General features: G+C 41.7%; 1 long non-coding RNA gene across 1 annotated transcript in view; it reads left to right on the top strand.

Moving 5' to 3' along the window:
- The first annotated feature begins 8,829 nt into the window (after nt 1–8,829).
- Nucleotides 8,830–19,591, top strand: part of LOC131825349 (uncharacterized) — a 77,873-nt gene continuing 67,111 nt past the window's right edge. Inside the window, exons 1-3 of the long non-coding RNA XR_009351221.1 lie at nt 8,830–8,909; nt 11,013–11,705; nt 12,969–13,352. This is a non-coding gene — a long non-coding RNA (uncharacterized LOC131825349). The remainder of the gene's footprint in view (nt 8,910–11,012; nt 11,706–12,968; nt 13,353–19,591) is intronic.

Here is a 19,591-nt window from a genome sequence, read left to right as displayed (position 1 = left end):
GATGAGTGCAGAGCCTGACATGGGGCTTGATCTCACAACCTGAGATCATGACCTGAGATGAAACTGAGAGCTGGATACTTAAACCTACTGAGCCACCCAGCTGACCCTTCTATTCTTCTCACATTCCGCTAGTATTAATTGCCCTGATTTCTCACCAGTGTTTCTGAATGCTTCTGCCAGTGGCCTACCTCAGAATCACTGGTGCTTATTGAAGCTGCTATTGTTGGGCTTCACCTCATACCTAAAAACCCCAAATCGCTGGGGATGAGGACCTAGAAGGTACAGTTTTCTTCTTTAAAAATTAAAAAAAAATTTTTTTGTAGACCCCCACACCCAATGTGGGGCTTGAACTCATGACCCCGAGATCGAGAGTCTCACACTCCACAGACTGAGCCAGCCAGGCACCCCTAGAAAGTGTAGTTTTAACAAGCACCCAGAGATGCTTTCAGCATTAATACCCTTGCTGGTTTTCCAACTGTCTTCTCTCCATTCCGGTCAGACTCCCATTAGTTACTGAATACTTATACACTAACTTCTAATTATGGCTGTTACTATAGTTTCAAAAGTACACCATCTCTAAAATCCTCATGATTTGGCTTTAAAACTCTGCAGAACATGGGAGGCAGTATGGTGTGGGAGGGGGCTGAGGGGGCGGGCGGGAGAGCAGAGAGACATGGAGGGGGTCAGAGAGGTTTGGAGGTCCTTCAGACCTGGGTTTGATTTCCATTCTGCTATAGAACGAGCTAAATGACCTTAGTTGATTTGACCTTGTGAAACTCAGGGATGGTAATTTGTCAGGCAGGGCTATTGAGAAGGACAAAATGAAACCACAGATGTAGCGCTGGGAGGTATGACTGTATGGTAGCTTTTGTTGATCTTTAATTTATTCCTTTTATTTTCTGTGTTCTTGTTCTTCTGTCTTTGGTTGTCTTAGCTTCTTACATTGTCTTTATTATGCTCTTGAATATGATGGTTACCTTCTTAAATTCTCTTTTGAGTCTTCTTTTTTAGATATTCCTCTCTAAATTGATTTCAGCTTATTCAAACCTTTAATTTTTTTTTTCTTTTTAAACTTTTTTTTTCCCTTTTAAGTAGGCTCCATGCCCAGCATGGAGCCCAACACGGGACTTGAACTCACGACCCTGAAATCAAGGCCTGAGCTGAAAACAAGAGTCAGACACTTAACTGACTGAACTACCCAGGCACCCCTAACCCTTTTACTTTTGATTGTTTTGAGGTAACGGTCTAGAAATTTCTCAGGCTGAGAGTCTGTGGTAGATATCTCCTGTTTGGTCTGTTCGGCATCCCTCCCTCCAATATCAGCACTTCTTTTCACCTTTAGGGTTTTGCCATTCCTCCCCTATCATGGGTGGTTCAGGGAGGCTGGCTGGAGGATAGGCACTGACTTGGGCATGCCATTCAAGGCACCATGTCCTTCCCACCATGATGAGTGGTCTCATGAGTGGTCATGTGACATAGCAGGGTCAGTCAGTGTGATTTTGTATAGTTTTCTGGGTGGGACTTACAGGGAAGGCTTGCTTTGCTTTTGGAGCCTCATGTCTCTGGGAGCTTTGTGATTCCTTTAGGCTGCTAACACTTGCTTGAGGGTGGGGAGTAGGAGTGGGGGAAGAAGGCAGTATCTGTTACCTACTGAGGCTTTTTCCCACCCTTGATTTTAGAGAAACACCTTTCTAATCTCTTTTGGAGGGGAACCCGATGTGGAGATGCTGGGTTCTAGCTCCTCTAGGATTTAACAGCTTTTTAAATTGTCTGTATTCCATACCTCTTCTCTTTCCCAAGTCATGTACACAATGTCAATGTGGTCAAGTTTGGGGAAGCATCTAGATAGAGGCATTTGTCATACCTGGAATCACTATTCCCCTCATCCCCTAGGTTCAGATGGTGAGATTGACCCATCAGATCAACCCTTTTATCTAGTATGGGAGACTCTTTCCCAGGGACCCCCACAATCTCCCTATTCCTACCTTATGTTGATTCCCCTTACTTGGCCCTGTTCTATTTGCCCCCAGGCTCAAGAGACATTCAAGTAATTTCTGGGAAGCTTCTGGCCCCCGTGATACTTAGTGGATGACATGTGTGTATGTCTGGGCCATCGATCTCTGCAGGCCTTATCCATACCCTAGCCAGGACTTTTGTTACACATATCCTTAGAACCATGCAGAAGTGTGTAGATATATTATTGAAATATGGGAATGGTTAATAATATGTGAGTCAGTAATGGATGCAAGTTCAGTAACACAATTCCATTTAATTGGTGAAAACTTCAGTGGGGTGAGGTGGAAATAGGAGGAGGTGGGAGTCAGGGTATATATATAATATTTTTGCATCTGCCATTGGGTAGATGTTAAGTTTGGACTAGTCAGGAAGACCCTTCTTCACACAATTTTCTCAATTTTCTCTCTGACAAAACAAAAGATTTGGTTTACATAAACCTCCCAACTCTAAATAATGGATGACTCTGTGACAAGGTTTTGGTTTTTTTTGTTTTTTTTTCTTTAAGATTTTTAGTTATTAGAGAGACAGTGGAAGAAAGTGAGCAGTCTTGGGGGAGGGGCAGAGGGAGAAGCAGGTTCCCTGCTGAGCAGAGAGCCCCATGCAGGGCTCCATCCTGGGACCCTGGGATCATGACCTGTGCTGAAGGTAGACGCTTAACTGACTGAGCCATTCAGGTGCCCCTGTGGCAATGGTTTTAAGTGGAAATTTAGTGTCACATGGCAGTGGACTTTGAGCTGTGTGCCCAGGGCCCAAAGTGTTGAAGGGCAGGGGTCTAGGGTCTAAAGGGGTTGAATCAGAGGATAAGAGAAAGTCAAGTGGATGAATCTCTGAATCTCCATCCTCCTGCTATATGAAGACTAGCTTGGATCTCATCAGTTTTATATATTGAAGACCTATATATAATTTTATTCATTAAAATTGCACTGCCATCAAAAAGAAATGAAATCTTGCCATTTGCGACAACATGGATGGAACTAGAGCGTATCATGCTTAGCAAAATAAGTCAAGCAGAGAAAGACAACTATCATATGATCTCCCTGATATGAGGAAGTGGTGATGCAACATGGGGGCTTAAGTGGGTAGGAGAAGAATAAATGAAACAAGATGGGATTGGGAGGGAGACAAACCATAAGTGACTCTTAATTTCACAAAACAAACTGAGGGTTGCTGGGGGGAGGGGGTTCGGAAGAAGGGGGTGGGATTATGGACATTGGGGAGGGTATGTGCTTTGGTGAGTGCTGTGAAGTGTGTAAACCTGGTGATTCACAGACCTGTACCCCTGGGGATAAAAATATATGTTTATAAAAAAAAATTTAAAAAAATTGCACTGCTGCTTAAAAAATGCTGGAACCCCCTCCTGCCTCATTTATTCAAGCAAGTGACACCATTTTTACCTTGGTTTAGCTAGGTCTAACCAAACTTACCTTTCAGTACTCCCCAAATGGACACTCAACATCAATCAGATGTTGAATATTTCATGCCCATTCCTTTCTACATGGGTTCTGTTAACAATGATCTATCCTTGGAAAATGTAATTGCCAAGTGCAAGAATATCTTGGTTTCTGAAGTTACTAAAATTAGTTTCATTTAGCAAGATAGTGTATAGTTGGGCTAGTGACTCAAGTGAGGCCACGTTGTTGGCTGGAGGGCCATAGGAGTAAAGTAGTTGATAGCTTTGAATCTTCAGTGTTTCTGATGGAACACCTCTGGGGACAGGGGCAGCAAGTCATGAGCTTCATTTCTAATGAGATAAGCAGGGGAAAGGCATTAGCTTGTCCTGAGCTGCAGCCATAGGGCAGTTGTGGGGTGCACCTGGCTGATTCATAAAATCAGATGAAATCACTTCTTTGAATGGTCATTTGGAGAAGTGGGGCAACAAAATCATTAGGAGTCACTGACATGCTCACTGTTCACTCTGCTTAGGATTCTCTCTTGGAACACATGGGCTAGAGGCTTGACATCTACTCTCTGGTCTCTGGGGACTGGGATCAGTGGATACAGGACAGGCTTTATTCTTTACGTTCATCTACAACACCACCCAGCAAGTGTGTGGATTTATCCAGAATTAATGGAAGGATTGGGGTTTAATTAAGATAAATCACAACATAAAAGGGGAAGGATGTAAAAACTTTCTATGTTAAAATAATGGCTTTTTTTAATAAGTTGAAAGGCAAAGTTACCATGAAGTTCAACATGCCCCACTTCCCAGTATAGCTTCTCTGGCCTAAAGTTTCTTTTCTCATCTCATGCTGTTTTTGGCAGCAAGATTATATTAGCATGAAAAGTAAGTTGTATTGTTTTCTCTTTTCCTAGTATCTGAAAAAAATTATGAGATATTAGAATCTCTTTTCCTTGAATGTTTGATAAAGCTTATCTGCAAAAACATTGCTATATGAGAAATTTTTATTATTATTTTTGCTTTTGCATATACTTAAAAATTTCCATAATAAAAAGTGGAGAGAATAAAATAATAAACCACACAAACTCAGCTGAAAAAATTTTAAATTAGAGGTTAAAATTTATAAATAGTATAGGACTATTCAGGTTTTCTGTATTTTCTATAGTCATTTCATTTTTTTTTTAAGATTTTTAATTAATTTATTTGACAGACAGAGATCACAAGTAGGCAGAAAGGCAGTCAGAGAGAGAGGGGGAAGCAGGCTTCCCGCTGAGCAGAGAGCCCAATGCGGGGCTTGATCCCAGGACCCTGGGATCATGACCTGAGCTGAAGGCAGAAGCTTTAACCCACTGAACCCCCCCAGGCACCCCTTCTAGAGTCATTTTTGACAACTAATATTTTTTCTAGGTCATTACCTATTTCAATTAAGTTCTTAGATTATTGGAAAAAGTTGTTCATAATTTTCTCTTTTTTAATTTGTGAATCTATATTTCTATTTCTGTCTTTCATTCCGAATCCTTTTGATTTGTGCCTTCTCTCTTTTCTTCAATCAGACTTACAAAGATTTACCAAAATTTATTTCAGAGTAATTTTCTACTTTCGTCTTACTGTTCCTTTGTTTCAGTGTCTGGATGGAGCTGTATCCCAGGGCTGGAACTGAGGGTGGAAGAGGAGAGACTTTCAAGACCAAGCTAAAGGAGTTCTCTTTCAGGAAGATAGTACATATTAAAAGCTATGCCATTGAGAGAAAGACAACAACAGTCATAATTTTAATACTAATATAGGTAGAACTATTGTGTGCTGAGGACTAGGTTAGGTATTTTACACACGTTAACTCATTTAATCTTCATATAAAACCTGTAAGATTTCCATTGTTCATTTTTAGATGGAAAATAGGCTCTGTGTGAATAAGTAATATCTCAAAATCATATAATTTATTGATGGTATTTGACTTCAAATGTTTTTCCTATTACCCCATTAGCTATGAACAGAGGGAAAACTGGGTGGGTTTCTGGAGATCTTGAAAGTCATGAAAAGCCAAAAGGGATAAACAAAGGTTCACCTTGTCACCTACTTCCTTGGCCATTCTGGCCTACATGATGAGTTCCATTTTATTTTATTATTTGTTTGTTTACTAATTTATTTATTATTGTGTTATGTTAGTCACCATCAAATACATTATTAGTTTTGATGGGATCCATGTTATTTTATTTTTATTTATTTATTTATTTTTAAAAGATTTTATATATTTATTTGTCAGAGAGAGAGCAAGTGAGAGCAAGCACAGGCAGACAGAGTGGCAGGCAGAGTCAGAGGGAGAAGCAGGCTCCCTGCGGAGCAAGGAACCGGATGTGGGACTCGATCCCATGACGCTGGGATGATGACCTGAGCTGAAGGCAGCTGCTTAACCAACTGAGCCACCCAGGTGTCCCAGATGAGTTCCATTTTAAATGACCTGATATTTATTTTATTGTGGGAACTCCAGGGAGAAAAAAACTCATCTGATAAAAAAAGATGCAAATGGAAATAAATGTCTTTTTTTTTTTTTTCAATACAAGGGAAAGGTATTCCTTCAGAAATGAATTTTTAGTATGAAAAATTTGGACAAATACTATTAAAAATTAAAGTACAGTGTCAATGTTTGCCAAAAAACTGAGCTGACCTATAAACTTGCTTTCTTTTTTTTAAAGTTTTTCCATAGCAAAAATAGAAAGATGATAATTTGGCTTTTATATTGTTTTTGTTCAGTACCTTTCAAAGAAAACCAGTATTTAGTATCTCTGAGAAAATAGTTAAGGAGATAATTGGCAACAAAATCAACTTAACAGAATATCTCTAAAATAAAGACTATTATAGAAACAGTACATAAACTGTAAAAAAGTCTATACTTCCTTTCCAAAGAAAGCATATATGTTCATAAATTTAAACATAAAAATCATCTTAGCTTTTAATGTATATTGGAAACAATTTATCTATTAGTACTTTAATCTCCTTGTAAAATATTTGCTTTCTTTGAGTAATGTAGTGATGAAGCAGTGTGTCATGCAAACTCTGTCCATAATGTCTGGAAGCACAAGTGAATGAATATACTTGTTGTCAAAGACATCTTTAATCTGTTAAAAATAAAAATAATATTAGATATATTCAGATTTTATGGACATCCTGCATTATAATATTTTTGAGTATTGGGATATATCTATTAGATGGGTTAGTTTCTTAAACTCACAGTTTTTTTCCCCTTTGCATCCTTGGTATTACTGCCCGGAGCACCTTCTCTATGAGACTTTCTCTTGCTGAGAACTGTCTGCTTCTTAGCCTCCCACACCTCAGTAGCTGTTGCTGATGTGTTTACATAGATGGTTCCACTCTCCCTCCATGATTGTTTGGACCATTGAGAGATAAGCTGGGCCAATCAGTTTTGGGTACATGGAACTGAGTCTCTAAAATTCTGAGCACCAAGGGACATGTGAAATCCAAGGTTCATGAAGTGTCCACATATGTTCTTTAGAGCTGAGGGATGGCCCTTTCCACCCTGTGATAAGAGAAGCAGAGAATAAAGTTCTAAAGAGAGTGAGCAATTATGTATTTGGACAAAGGGAAGCAGAAAAGTGAGGCAGAGAGAAATGGTAGAAGTCCTTCATTAGGCCTCATTACCCTCAGATCCCATGAAGTATTCTTGAATCCATCTGACAAATTTCCTTTTCTCATTAAGGTAACACTGTTTCTGTTTCTGTTACTGTTACTGTTTCTGTTTCTGTTACTGTTAAGCAAAGAGCCTTGACTGAAACAATCTCTACTGCTCCAGAGCAACTATTCAAGGTTGGTATGGTCCTGGAGCAAAGGCTTCTGCTAAGAAAATTCCAGAAAGAAAAAACACAACCTAATTTATGATGAGCATTTATGGAAAGAAGAGGGCCAGTAAATATACATGTTCTAAAAGTGGGAAGTAGGATGTTTTCCTGTTCCATTTCAGAAAGATTGAAACTTGTTCCACTAGAAATCAGAAGAATAGATGATCAAAATGCACATGAGACCACCAATCAGCCTTTTGTTGAAAGGTTTGCTCTCAGCTTGCTTATAACAGTTACAAAAATAATTAGCCATGGTGCATATACAATTACTACTTTTAATGGAACAACATTGATCTATGTAGTCCTAGAATCTCGTATCAAGTCATTGATGTGTTCATTGTGTTTGAGTATGCCTTTGGGAAGCAAGCATCAAGATAGGAATATGGTGAATACTTAGGTTTCTGAAAAAATTTTTTTTCTTGTGAAAAGAACTCTTATTTCTTTTTAAACTCCCTTTCCTTCTTCCTTTCTTAGCGTTTACTCCTGTTCTGTCTAATAGAACATTTTGCATTTTACTCCTGTTCTAATAGAACATTTTGCTATGATGGAAGTATTCCATATCTGTGCTGTTGAATATGGTAGCCACTAACCACATGTGGCCACTGAGCCCTTGAAATGTGTGGTTAGCTTGACTGAAAAGCTGAATTTTAAATTTTATTTTATTTTAATTAGTTGAAAATTAAATGTAAATAGCTATATGTCCCTAGTGATACTGAATTGGACAGTGCAGATTTTGTCTGTCAATCCATTCTAAAGTTTTTGCCTCTGGTTCTAAGATATCATTTGTGATTTTATAGTGGTTTGAATTACCCATCTGATTTCCCTAACTCTCACATTTCCCACTTCAAAAAGATCAGTGGCTAAAAGAGGCTGACTATATCACCTTTCAATCAAATTTGATTTTGTTCTTTGGATGGGTTCCTCTGCCCAAATTCTGGTTTATTCTAGATGGGAGTTCTGTGGTGGGGTGTGGGTGAATTGTGGCTTTCTACTATATTGTTGGCATTCGTGAAACAGGCTGGATGCTGAGGGCAGTCAAATATAAGCTGGGAGGAAATGTTTTTGCTTATCTTTCGGCTTGTTTGAAGACCAAACCACAGCCATGTTGGGAGAAAGTAGCTTGGCGAGATAGAACCAGCACACTCTACGGAGACTTCATCTCACTCACCACAAAACCTCAGTGTTGATACAACTTTCTATTCTTTATGAACCTTAATGATAGACTTTCCTGGATCTCAGTTGCTGTGAAGGGGTTGCTTGAACAGAGGAGTTGTGTATTTATTACATGTAATTATTTCTGCAGTTGATCTAGTGTTTTAAATAAACTGAGAATGACCCCTTCTACAAGAGGTGGGTCAGCAGCTTTGTGCTCCTTGTAGGTTACCTCTTGGTTTTGGGTAGGATAGTCTTCAGTCTTTCTGCATCAAGTTTAAGCATCCAGAGTCGGGGGTCTTTTGGGATAAAATTGAATATACTGGCTCAAATGACAAAAACTGCATACTGGTTGCAGAAAAGGGCCCATCGGACAGACAGATAAGAGTGTCTTTTCTTCTGTGTCTGATCAGGTTTCTTTGTCAGCAACTGGATTGCTACCTGATTTCCTTCCTCAGAGCTCTGCTCAGAAGCAGCCTTGATCTCAGGAGGTGGGTTATTTTGTATTATGTCCAATTCTTGTCCAAATCTTTGGCTGTAACTCTCCACAGTCTCTGTAAAGTCAGTCAGTATGCATCTGCTCTCAGCAGAACCCCCCCCCCCCCGCAATCTTCCTGAAAAGGTATATTCCTTTCTCCACATTGACCATCTGATGCTTGAACTGCCTGAGGTTGGAGGTGTAGGGTGTAGGTGTAGGGTGGGTTACCTACCAGTGCAGTGAGTGGTGCATCCACTTCCCTTATAGGGCTGGAACTCAGAAGCAGGAAAGTAAGCAGGTTGGCATTTGTGGGAACCACCTGCTATTGTCCCAGCAGTTATCCCACTGTCAAGACAATCCAGAAAGACTGGACTGCCCTTCCTGACTATTGAGCATCTGTGTGATTCTCTTTACTCTTGTCCTTGCATTTCCTGTGACCACAGATTCAAAGAATGCTGGGAAAGGTCTGTAAATGAGGCAGGCGCGCCCAGAGTCCTCTGCCTGTGAATTTCACCTCACCCCAACCTCTTACGGTGAGCCCATAGCAAACAGCCCCTGGACTCGACTCCAGGTTTTCCCTGAAGTTCCCTCTGCTAAGGAGCATTTTTACTGTGGCTGATTCAAGGTGAAGATAAGCACTCAGTGGGGCACCCATTCTCTCCCTTTACCTCCCACTGATTTTATTTTTATTAATTATTTTTTATTATGTTCAGTTAGCCACTGTATAGTACATCATTGGTTTTTTATGTCGTGTTCAGTGATTCATTCGTTAATTATAACACCCTATCCTCATCACGGCTCGTGCCCTCCTTAATAACCATCACCCTGTTACCCCTTCCCCCAAACCCTCTCCCTCTGAAACCCTTAGTTTGTTTCCTGGGGTCCGTAGTCTCTCATAGTTTGTCTTGTCTCTGATTTCTCCCCCTTTGGATTTTTCTCTCTTCCCCTGTGGTCCTCCTTGGTATGTTATATGTGGTCCTCTACATATGAATGAAACCATATGATAATTGTCTTTGTCTGCTTGACTTACTTCACTTAGCATAATCCCCATGTTGATACAAAAGTTGGCTATTCATCCTTTCTGATGACTGAGTAATATTTCATTGTATATATGGACCACATCTTTTTTACCCACTCATCTGTTGAAGGGCATCTTGTCTCCTTCCACAGTTTGGCTATTGTGGACATTGCTGCTGTGAACACAGGGATGCATGTGGGCCTTCTTTTCACTACATCTGTATCTTTGGGGTAAATACTTAGTAGTGCAATTGCTGGGTTGTAGGATAGCTCTATTCTTAACTTCTTGAGGAACATCCATACAGTTTTCCAGAGTAGCTGTACCAGCTTGCATTCTCACCAACAGTGTAAGAGGGTTCCTCTTTCTCCGCATCCTCGCCAACATTTGTTGTTTCCTGTTTTGTTAATTTTTTGTCATTCTAAATGGTGTAAGGTGGTATCTCAATATGGTTTTGATTTGTATTTATCTGATGGCTAGTGATGTTGAGCATTTTTTCATGCGCCTGTTAGCCATTTGTATGCCTTCTTTAGAGAATTATCTGTTCATGTCCTTAAATACTCCTTCACTTACTCATTCAGTAGTTACTGATCAGGCACCAACTATATACCTGCAGTGTTCACTGGAGATATAAGTGTGAATAAGATTTGCACAGCCTGTTTCCTCCTAACCCATAGAACATCTTACAGACATACTTCCTCCCTTAAAAGCTCTCTGGGTTTTCTGTACCATCTATGCCCCAGGGACATCAGGAAAATTATGATATTTCAAATGTGTTTTTCTATATAAGTCCTCCATTTGGAGGTAAAGTGAACATAATGTGATAAAAAATAGAACCAAAGAGGCTAGAGTTAGTACATATAAACCTTTATTATTTATTTATTTATTTTTTTAGAGACAGGGAGGGAGAAGGGGCAGAGAGAGAGAATCCTAAGCAAGCTCCATGCTCAGCTCTCTCCCATGACCCTGAGATCATGATCTGAGCCTAAATCAGGAGTCGGATGCTTAACTGACTGAGTCACTACCCCCCCCCCACCACCACAAAAACCTTCATAACACAGGATGATTTATAGGATTTTTTTTTTTTTTTTCTGCTTCCAGTGTCCAAGGTGAGAGCAGGGCTTTGCGTCCAGGAGACCTGGAACTGTCCTTGCTCACGTGGCAGAGGCAGCAGAGGTGGAGGCATTTTGTGGTTCCATTAATAGAGGATGGAAGACAGAAGTGGAAATGCTGGGGCTCCCTGAATGATGCCCTAAGGCTGGGAAGCAGCTGCAGTTCCTGTGTGTAGGCTGGAGGCCATTCCATGAAGTCCCTAGAGAAAAAGGGGGCCTCTCATGGGTCTCGGGTATTTGAGGGCATGGGGGTTGGGGCACATGGGGGTTGAGGCTTGTGAGGGTTAGTTCGTGTAAGGGTTGGGTGTATGAATGTTGGGGCATGTGGGGGTTGAGGTGTGTGAGCGTTGGGGCATGTAAGATTTGGGTGTATGAGTGTTGGGGTGTGTGAGGGTTGTGGTATGAGAACTAGTGTGTGTGAGGGTTATGATGTGGTTGGGGTAGAGGGCTCGGGTATGTGAGGGAGGGTCTTGTGATCTCTTGGGCTATTTGGTGGGGGCTAGGTATTGTGGGTGGAGGTCACTGAACTTGAAGGGAGACTTTAGAATCCTTAGACTGACCCTTAACCCAAGCTTCTGATATGGCATCACAATACTATAAGTAGAACCTTCTTTGTCAAGTGCAGAGGCATTCACAGCTGAGCAGTGGAAGCAGCCCAGTGTGTCCTCTGATGGCTGACTAGGTAAGCACAGTGTGATATATCTATGCAATGGAACATTATTGAGCCTTAAAAGGAAGGAAATCCTGAGGTGTGCTATGACATGGATGAACACTAAAGACATCGTGCTCGGTCAAACCAGCCAGACCCCAAGAGCAAACACTGTAAGACTGTACTGATATGCTGTCCTTACAGTAGTCAAGCCCACAGAGAGAAACTAGAGTGGTGGGTGCCGTGGCCTGCGGAGACACATGGGGACTTAGTGCTTCACAGGGACAACTTTAAATTTGGGAAGGTGAAAAAGTCTGAAGATGAATAGTGGTGATATTTGCACAACAATGGGAATATACAGAATGCCACTGAGTTGTACGCTTAAAACAGTTAACCAAGTGGTAGGTATTAGAGAGGGCACGGATTGCATGGAGCACTGGGTGTGGTGCAAAAACAATGAATACTGTTACGCTGAAAAGAAATAAAAAATTAAAAAAAAATTAATTCTCATTACACCCTCAAAAAAAAAAAAAAAAGCAAAAATCCCCAAACAAACAGGAAACAGTTAAGATGGTAAGTGTTTTGTTATTGTTTTGCCACAATTAAAAAAAATTGGAAGGACAACAAAATGGGTCTAACCTGGTACAACTTTTTCAGTGGAAAGAGAAACCTGGAATTAACCTCCTGAAGAGTAAGCAGGGGCAGAAGAGAGGGAGGCTAAGTTATCTCGCAGAGCAAATTTCTGGTGTATTGAAATGGAAGAAATACCAACTCAAATCTCATCTAAGTGGGATGAGTTCCTGGGCCCAGGATTGTGTATGTGTTTCACGTTCCTTGAACAAGGTGGACTTTCTTTTCTCTCTCCCAGAGCCTTTGGGAGCAGTGAAATGCTGGAAGCTTGGTGAGGTCTCCTGGGGACCCGGCTGGTGGGATTAGACCTTGCTCCAGTCCCTTCTCTCCAGCCTCATGATTTATTTCAGATGCTAACCCTTGCAGAGCACACTCTCCCCCAGGGTGAGATGCCTCCAAATCCTCTAACGGGAGGAGAACCCAGTCCATGGGCACAGCATGGGGTGGCAGGGAATGAACGTCAACCCGGTTCAACACAACTGCACAGAGCCCAGTGCCCTGCTCCCGAATGGCCTGTAGAGACAGTGCATAGCTCGAGGCAGGGCAGCCAGATGAAGCATAGGGCTTCCTCCTGAAAGAGCCCCAAGTGCAGCCGTAGGTTGAGCTTCACCACAAACTTAGTTCCTCAGGGTCATGGCACTAAGCTTTTCCCTTTTTATATTCCAGGGCGCTGGCTAGAGTGGGTTTGGCACACTAGTCTGGCCAAGCCCTTTTATTCCCAGCGGCAACAGGAAAGGAGGGCAGAGCACTGGGCAGCACTGAGTGTGGGGCCTTCTGCTGCACGATTCCCTCCCCTCCTCGCTACTCTGTCCCCAAGGCCACCTGCGGAAGTCAGGTCTTCAAAACCTGGGGACTGTGTGAAGCCTGTGGGAGAGCCGCTGCTCAGGCAGCTCCGGACGGTGGGGCTCTGCCTGCCCTTCCTGGTGGCCAAGTCAGAAGCAGTCTTGGGTTAGAGTCGTGGACCTGACCTCTTGTTGCCACCGTGGGCCTGGCCTTGGAGATCCAGTGTCTCCATCTGCGGCTGGGTTCATGTTCCAGAGTCACTTCAAGGTGAGCTGCTCGCCTTCAAAGTCTTTTGGTATTTTGGCTTAAGCTGCTGTCCCTTTTGAGGTGCCGACAGATTGAAGTAACAGCTGGAGCCCTTGAGAGCGCTTGTTTATAGCGCTCTCTTCTCACATTTCTGGGTGGATTTCTTGTTGGAGATAATGTTCTATGAATCACCTTTGAAATGAGAATTTATCAGCTGATGGACTGTTCTCTTTGAATTGTCAGAAGAAGAATAAAAGTAGTGCCCTGCAGTGTAGTTTCCTAGGCCCACCTCAAAGGTGGGCATGAACCCCCATATCCTCAGGACAATGCTTTCTTTTTGCTTTTTATTTTTTACTGAAAAAAATTTTTATTTGACTATTGACACACAGTGTTGCATTAGTTTCAAAGGTACAACATAGTGATTTGAGAAGTCTATGGATATGCTGTGCTCTCTCCAAGTGTAGTTACCGTCTGTCACCAGGCAATGTAGTTAAAATGCCATCGCCTATGTTCCCTGTGCTGTATCTTTCATCCCTGTGACAGTCATTCTATAACTGGAAGCCTGCATCTCCCCCCCCCTCCATTCCCCCCATTCATCCCTCCATTCCCCTTCCCTCTGACAACCGTCAGTTTGTTTTCAGTATTTATAGGTTTGACTCTGCTTTCTGTTTCTTCATTTTTTTTTTTTTTTTAGATTCCACATATGAGTGAAATCATATGGTACTTCTCTTTTTCAGTCTGACTTATTTCATTTAGCGTAGTACCCTGTAGGACCATCCATATGGTCACAAATGGCAAGAGCGCATCATTTGTCATGGCTGCGTAATGTTCCATTATGTGTGTATTTGTGTGTATATATATACACCACATTTTCCCTATCCATTTGATGGATGCATAGGTTGCATCCATATTATGGCTCTTGTAAATAATGCTGCAATGAACACAGGAGTGCATAGATCATTTTGGATTTGTGTTTTTGTTCTCTTTGGGTAAATACCTAGGAGTGGATTATTGGATCTTATGATTTTCCATGTTTAATATTTTGAGGAACCTCCACACTGTTTCTCACAGCGGTTACACCAATTTACATTTGTACCATGCACCAGGGTTATGTTTTTTCCATATCCTCACCAAAACTTGTTATTTCTTGTCTTTTGGATTTTAGTCATTCTGACAGGTGTGAAGTGGCATTTCACTGTGGTTTTGATTTGCATTTCCGTAATGACTCATGTTGTTGAACATCTAAGTGTCTCTCAGCTATCTGTATGTCTTTGTTGGAAAAATGTCTATTCAGTTTCTCTGTGCATTTTTTGATTAGACTGTGTTTTTGGTGTTGAGTTATATGAGCTCCTTATATATTTTAGATACTAACCCCTTACTGGATATATCATTTGCAAATATCTTCTCCCATTCAGTAGGTTGCCTTTTTGTTTTCTTCATGGTTTCCTTTGGTGTACAGCAAGGTTAATACCCAGAAATTGGTTGCCAACAATCAAGTAGCAGAAAGAGAAATTAAAAAAAAAAAACAAACAAACAACAAAACAACAAATCCACTTAAAATTGCATCCAAAAAATGCCTAGGAATCAATCTAACCAAGGAGGTGAAAGACCTGTACTCTGAAAACTATAAAATACCAGTGAAAGAAATTGAAGATGACACAAACAAATGGAAAAATATTTCATGCTTGTGGATTAGGTAAATCAGTATTGTTAAAATGTTCACACTATCGAATGCAATCTACAGATTCAATACAATCCCTATCAAAATGCCAACACCATTTTTCACAGAACTTAGGAGAAATAATACTAAAATTTATAAGTATCACAAAACCCCCAAGTAGCCAAAATGATCTTGAGAATAAACAACAAAGCTGGAGGTGTCACGGTTTCAGATTTCAATATATACTACAAAGCTGTCTTAATCAAAACAGTATGGTACTGGATACCATAGACCAATGGAATCAACCAGACAGCCCAGAAATAATGTTTATATGGTCAACCAATCTTTAGCAAAGGAGGGAAGAATATACAAGGAGGAAAAGATAGTCTCTTCAATAAATGATCCTGGAAAAACTGGACTGCGATATGCAAAGAGTGAAACTGGACCACTTTCTTACACTATACACAAAAGTATAACAGAACGGAATAAAGACCTACAGGTGAGACCTGAAATCACAAAAATCCTAGAAGATCACACAGGCAGTATTTTCTCTAACATTGACTATGGCAACATTTTTCTAGATATGTCTCCTATAGCAAGGGAAATGAGCAAAAATAAACTGTTAGGACTATGCTTTATTTCCTTTTCCTCAAAGAATACCACAATGGTTGTCCCCTGCTTCTTTCATGTCCCTACTGAGCAGCCAAATGGTCCCACTGTATTCCTGGTTCTGCTACTTCCTGCTGACTATGTCTCTGTGAGTCTTAGTTTCATCATCTATAAAGTGGGTATAATAATATTTCAGGGCTGCTGACACTTTGAGTGTCCATATGTGAAAATACTTTACTGATTTATAAATGCTATATGAAAGGACATTACTTTTCTGCTGAGAAGTCTACGAGCGAATGAGCCATTTGGCCCTCTCTGGAGTCACTGCCTGGAAGTGGGGACATAAGTCTTGATCATGCTGCCATTTTGAAATATTTTAAATGAAGACCATTTCTCTCTCCTCCTCTTGGCTCTTTCCCTCCCTGCCACTTTCATCCAGGAGGTAATGAAGATTAGTTTTCAGTTCTTTTTCTTTTTCCTGGGAACCCAGCCTTACTGTTTAGAGAGCCTCTCAGAGTTGTTTTCCCCCTTGAATTTCTGCTTTACCATTGTGTTTACAACAAGAGTCAACTGTGGGTAATGCTTGGAGCCTGTGACAGTATTAGAAAGCCAAACAGCTCTTGTCTTCCAACCCACAGAGACTGACGTTAATGTTAAGGCAGGATTTTTTCCCCCCCTGTGGAGGAGGTCATCAAGCAGGAGGACGAAGAACCACAGAGAGTGGATGGAGGTCAGGGTCAGTATGGGCAGCTGGTAAACTCACTTCCTGAGAACTCTCTGCAATCCTGATTCAGCTCTGCCCCTACTTACTGAACCAACCTTTACGTCCAGCAGGGCTGGATTGTGTTCCCAGGCCTACAGAGAAGTTAATATCTGTTCAGTGGTTTGTTTAAAGGTTTGAATCTGATTGGGCGATTCAAACCAGTAGTGTCAAACTTTAGCCAGAGGTGGCTTTTGGGGAGGAAAGGTGAGAATTATCCAAATATTGTGACATGGGCAGCTTTTATTTTGATTTTAATGAACTTTGTACAGTTTTCTGAGGCTCTTGGCAGCTGGGTGCTGACCTGATTCTTTGTGTATTATGAGGCTGTCACAGATGTGGCCACATAGTACTCAGGAGTGTGGTTCATCGACTGTGAACCTTGACATGCATGTTCTGGACTGTATTGCCAACCAACCGTCTTGAGGAAATGATTGGCTCATCAATGTAACATCTCTCCCTGACCCTTGGTATTCCATCTTGTTCTTACTGAAAATTACCATGTGACAGCTCTTGGTGGTGTCCCTGTAAAGATGACAGAGGGATACATTGTACGAAAATTGCCTTCATACTTGGCATTTTGGCTGGCTGTTAGGGGGGTCACTGTTGTACAAAGTGATCTGCTCTGTCAAGGGTGGAAGGGAAAAAAGGAGGAGCTTCTAGCTCTTCTACAGGATGTCAGATGTTAGAAGAAGAACTGGTGGAAGAGAAGACACTGGGGAAATCCAGCAAGCCAAGAGCATTTTGTGGTGTGTGCATGTGAGAGAAAATGGAAGTCCCACTGTTTAGGTGAAATAAAAGATTCTGAATAGTCATAGATTCACAGCAAGTTAAAAAAAAAAAAATACAGGCAAGTCCCATATACCTGTCACTCTTGCACCATCTTGCGTAACTGTAGCATGGTGACCAAGCTAGGAAATGAAAAGCATAGTGATTCTGAAATAGGTGACACATTGAAATAAATCATAGCACTATTCAAAGATAGTGAGCCCTTGCAACATGCCAGTCAGGGGACAGGGCAGCTGGAGTGTAAACAAATCAGTCTTGGGTCCTCCCCTGAGGAGTTATAGAATAACCAGGGAGACTGACATTAAATTAGAAATTATGCAGATAATTCATTTTTTAAAAAGATTTATTTATTTGGGAGAGAGAGAGAGAGCAGAGGGATGAGGTATGGGGAGAGGGAGAATCAGGCTCCCCACTGAGCAGGGAGCCAGATATGGGGCTCGATCCCAGGGCCCCAAGATCATGACCTGAGCCAAAGGCAGAGGCTTAACTGATTGAGCTACGCAGGAACTGCCAGCTAATTCACTAATCACAATTGTGATAAGTGCTATGAAATGAAAATATAGCCAAAAGAAAAAAAAGTTGAGTTCATGATAATATAGCCTAAAGCAAAAAAAGTCAAGTTCATGAAAGAAACCTTAACATTTTCCATGATGTTTAGAAATCTTTTTTTTTTTTTTTAAGATTTTATTTATTTATTTGACACAGAGAGATCACAAGTAGGCAGAGAGGCAGGCAGAGAGAAAGAGGGGGAAGCAGGCTCCCCGTTGAGTAGGAGCCTGATGCGGGGCTCCATCCCAGGACCCTGAGATCATGACCTGAGCTGAAGGCAGAGGCTTAACCCACTGAACCACCCAGGCATCCCATTTAGAAATCTTATTTTAAGATTTATCTATGATTCTGGAGTAGCTTGCTCCTATGTACATTTATAATTGTGTCCTTTCCTGGGCTTATTTTTGTCACATTTTCTCCCCCATGTCTGTGGAAGCCAAGTATGTCTCAGAGTAAATGGACACCGACAATTGTGCCCACAAAGGGCACTTTATGAGGGTTTTTTTTTTTAACGGAAGTCAGCAATTTGGCTGCAGAACAGGAGTCAGAACTCAGAGGCCTGCTCGTTGGTATCGAGCAAGTGGGAGTGAGAGCACCCAAACGGACGTCTGCCAACAGGGAGAATTCTGGAATGTTGGTTGTGTTTGCAAGACCCCAGAACATCCTGATCATAAAGCCTGCTGCCTCTGGCTTCAGGGGGCCACTTTGGCCAGGCACACAGACGGTTTAAATGCACAGGAATCATTCCTATGGTTCACAGCTAGGACCTACTTGGGAATCCTTATGGTTTAAGTGAAGAGAGGGACAATTAGATTTGTGTTCCCTGTTAAATCTAAGAAGTGGTATCTGGGAAACTCAGACTGAATGCACACAAGAGAGTGACCCACCCCACCTACTTGGCAAACTTGGTACAGGTGGCAGAAATAATACCTGGATAAACACCATTGGTCACTTAGGGCATTTTCTCTATATCAACATTTGCTGTAGGAGGTTCTCATGTCTCCTAGCTCTTGCCAAGCAAACAGTGTGCTTTAGACAAGAAGTGGGAAACAAAGGTTTGCCAGAAATGGTCGGGAGTAATGGGCCTTAATAGTGGTGTTGGCAGTGGGGTTTCTCCTCTGATGTCAACTCTGGTTTTTGTTAGATGAAGTCCTAAATTTAGGATACCATTGGAGGCATGTGATAGACAGAAGTGGTGACTTTACATCTGTCTTTTGTAAGTTTTCATTCCTCATTCTGTGTTCTGCATCGCTGAGCCTTTCAACATGCACCCTTAATACAGAAGCAAGACCTCCACTTCAATCTCTGTATTTGGCCACCTAAAAATTCCAGTAATTGGCTTCCGTCAGTGAATAAGTGGGGGAGGGGAAGGCCCCATGAAATCCATTGCCCCAGCCTAACTACCCTCCTACCCTGCACCCCATCGGTGGGGAAATCGCAGGATCTGTTGATGACCCTCCTGATGTTAGTCTTTTTGTTCAAGTTCATTTTAGTTATAATTTCTAAGACAGATTTCTCCCCCCAGAGTGCTAGAGTCAAGTTTGGGAGAATTTGTTATGGTTAGTGAATGCTGGTGAGCAGATGGGTATGATCTTGGGCCTGGAAGTCTCATGTACCTGTCCCTGCAGGCAGATGCTGCTCCAGGTCCTGGGGCAGGGGCGAATCACCCTGCATCCCCTAGGGCCTGGCATTGTGCCCCACACAATTCTTCTTCTTCTCCTTCAACTTCTTCCTCCTTCTTCTTAGCACTTATTGTGTCCTGCCTGCTTTACTGTTGAAAGGTAGCTGGATGGTATAGGGCTTAAGAGCTGGGCGTTGGAGAAGATACATGATTTTGAATCCTACTCCTGCCACTTATTCTCTGAGTCTTTGGGTAAGCCACTCAACCTCATG

The sequence above is a fragment of the Mustela lutreola genome, chromosome 2 (assembly GCF_030435805.1).
Source record: "Mustela lutreola isolate mMusLut2 chromosome 2, mMusLut2.pri, whole genome shotgun sequence".
Taxonomy (NCBI): domain Eukaryota; kingdom Metazoa; phylum Chordata; class Mammalia; order Carnivora; family Mustelidae; genus Mustela; species Mustela lutreola.
Note: the sequence above shows the minus strand (reverse complement) of the source record. Positions and strands in the feature narration are given on the sequence as shown.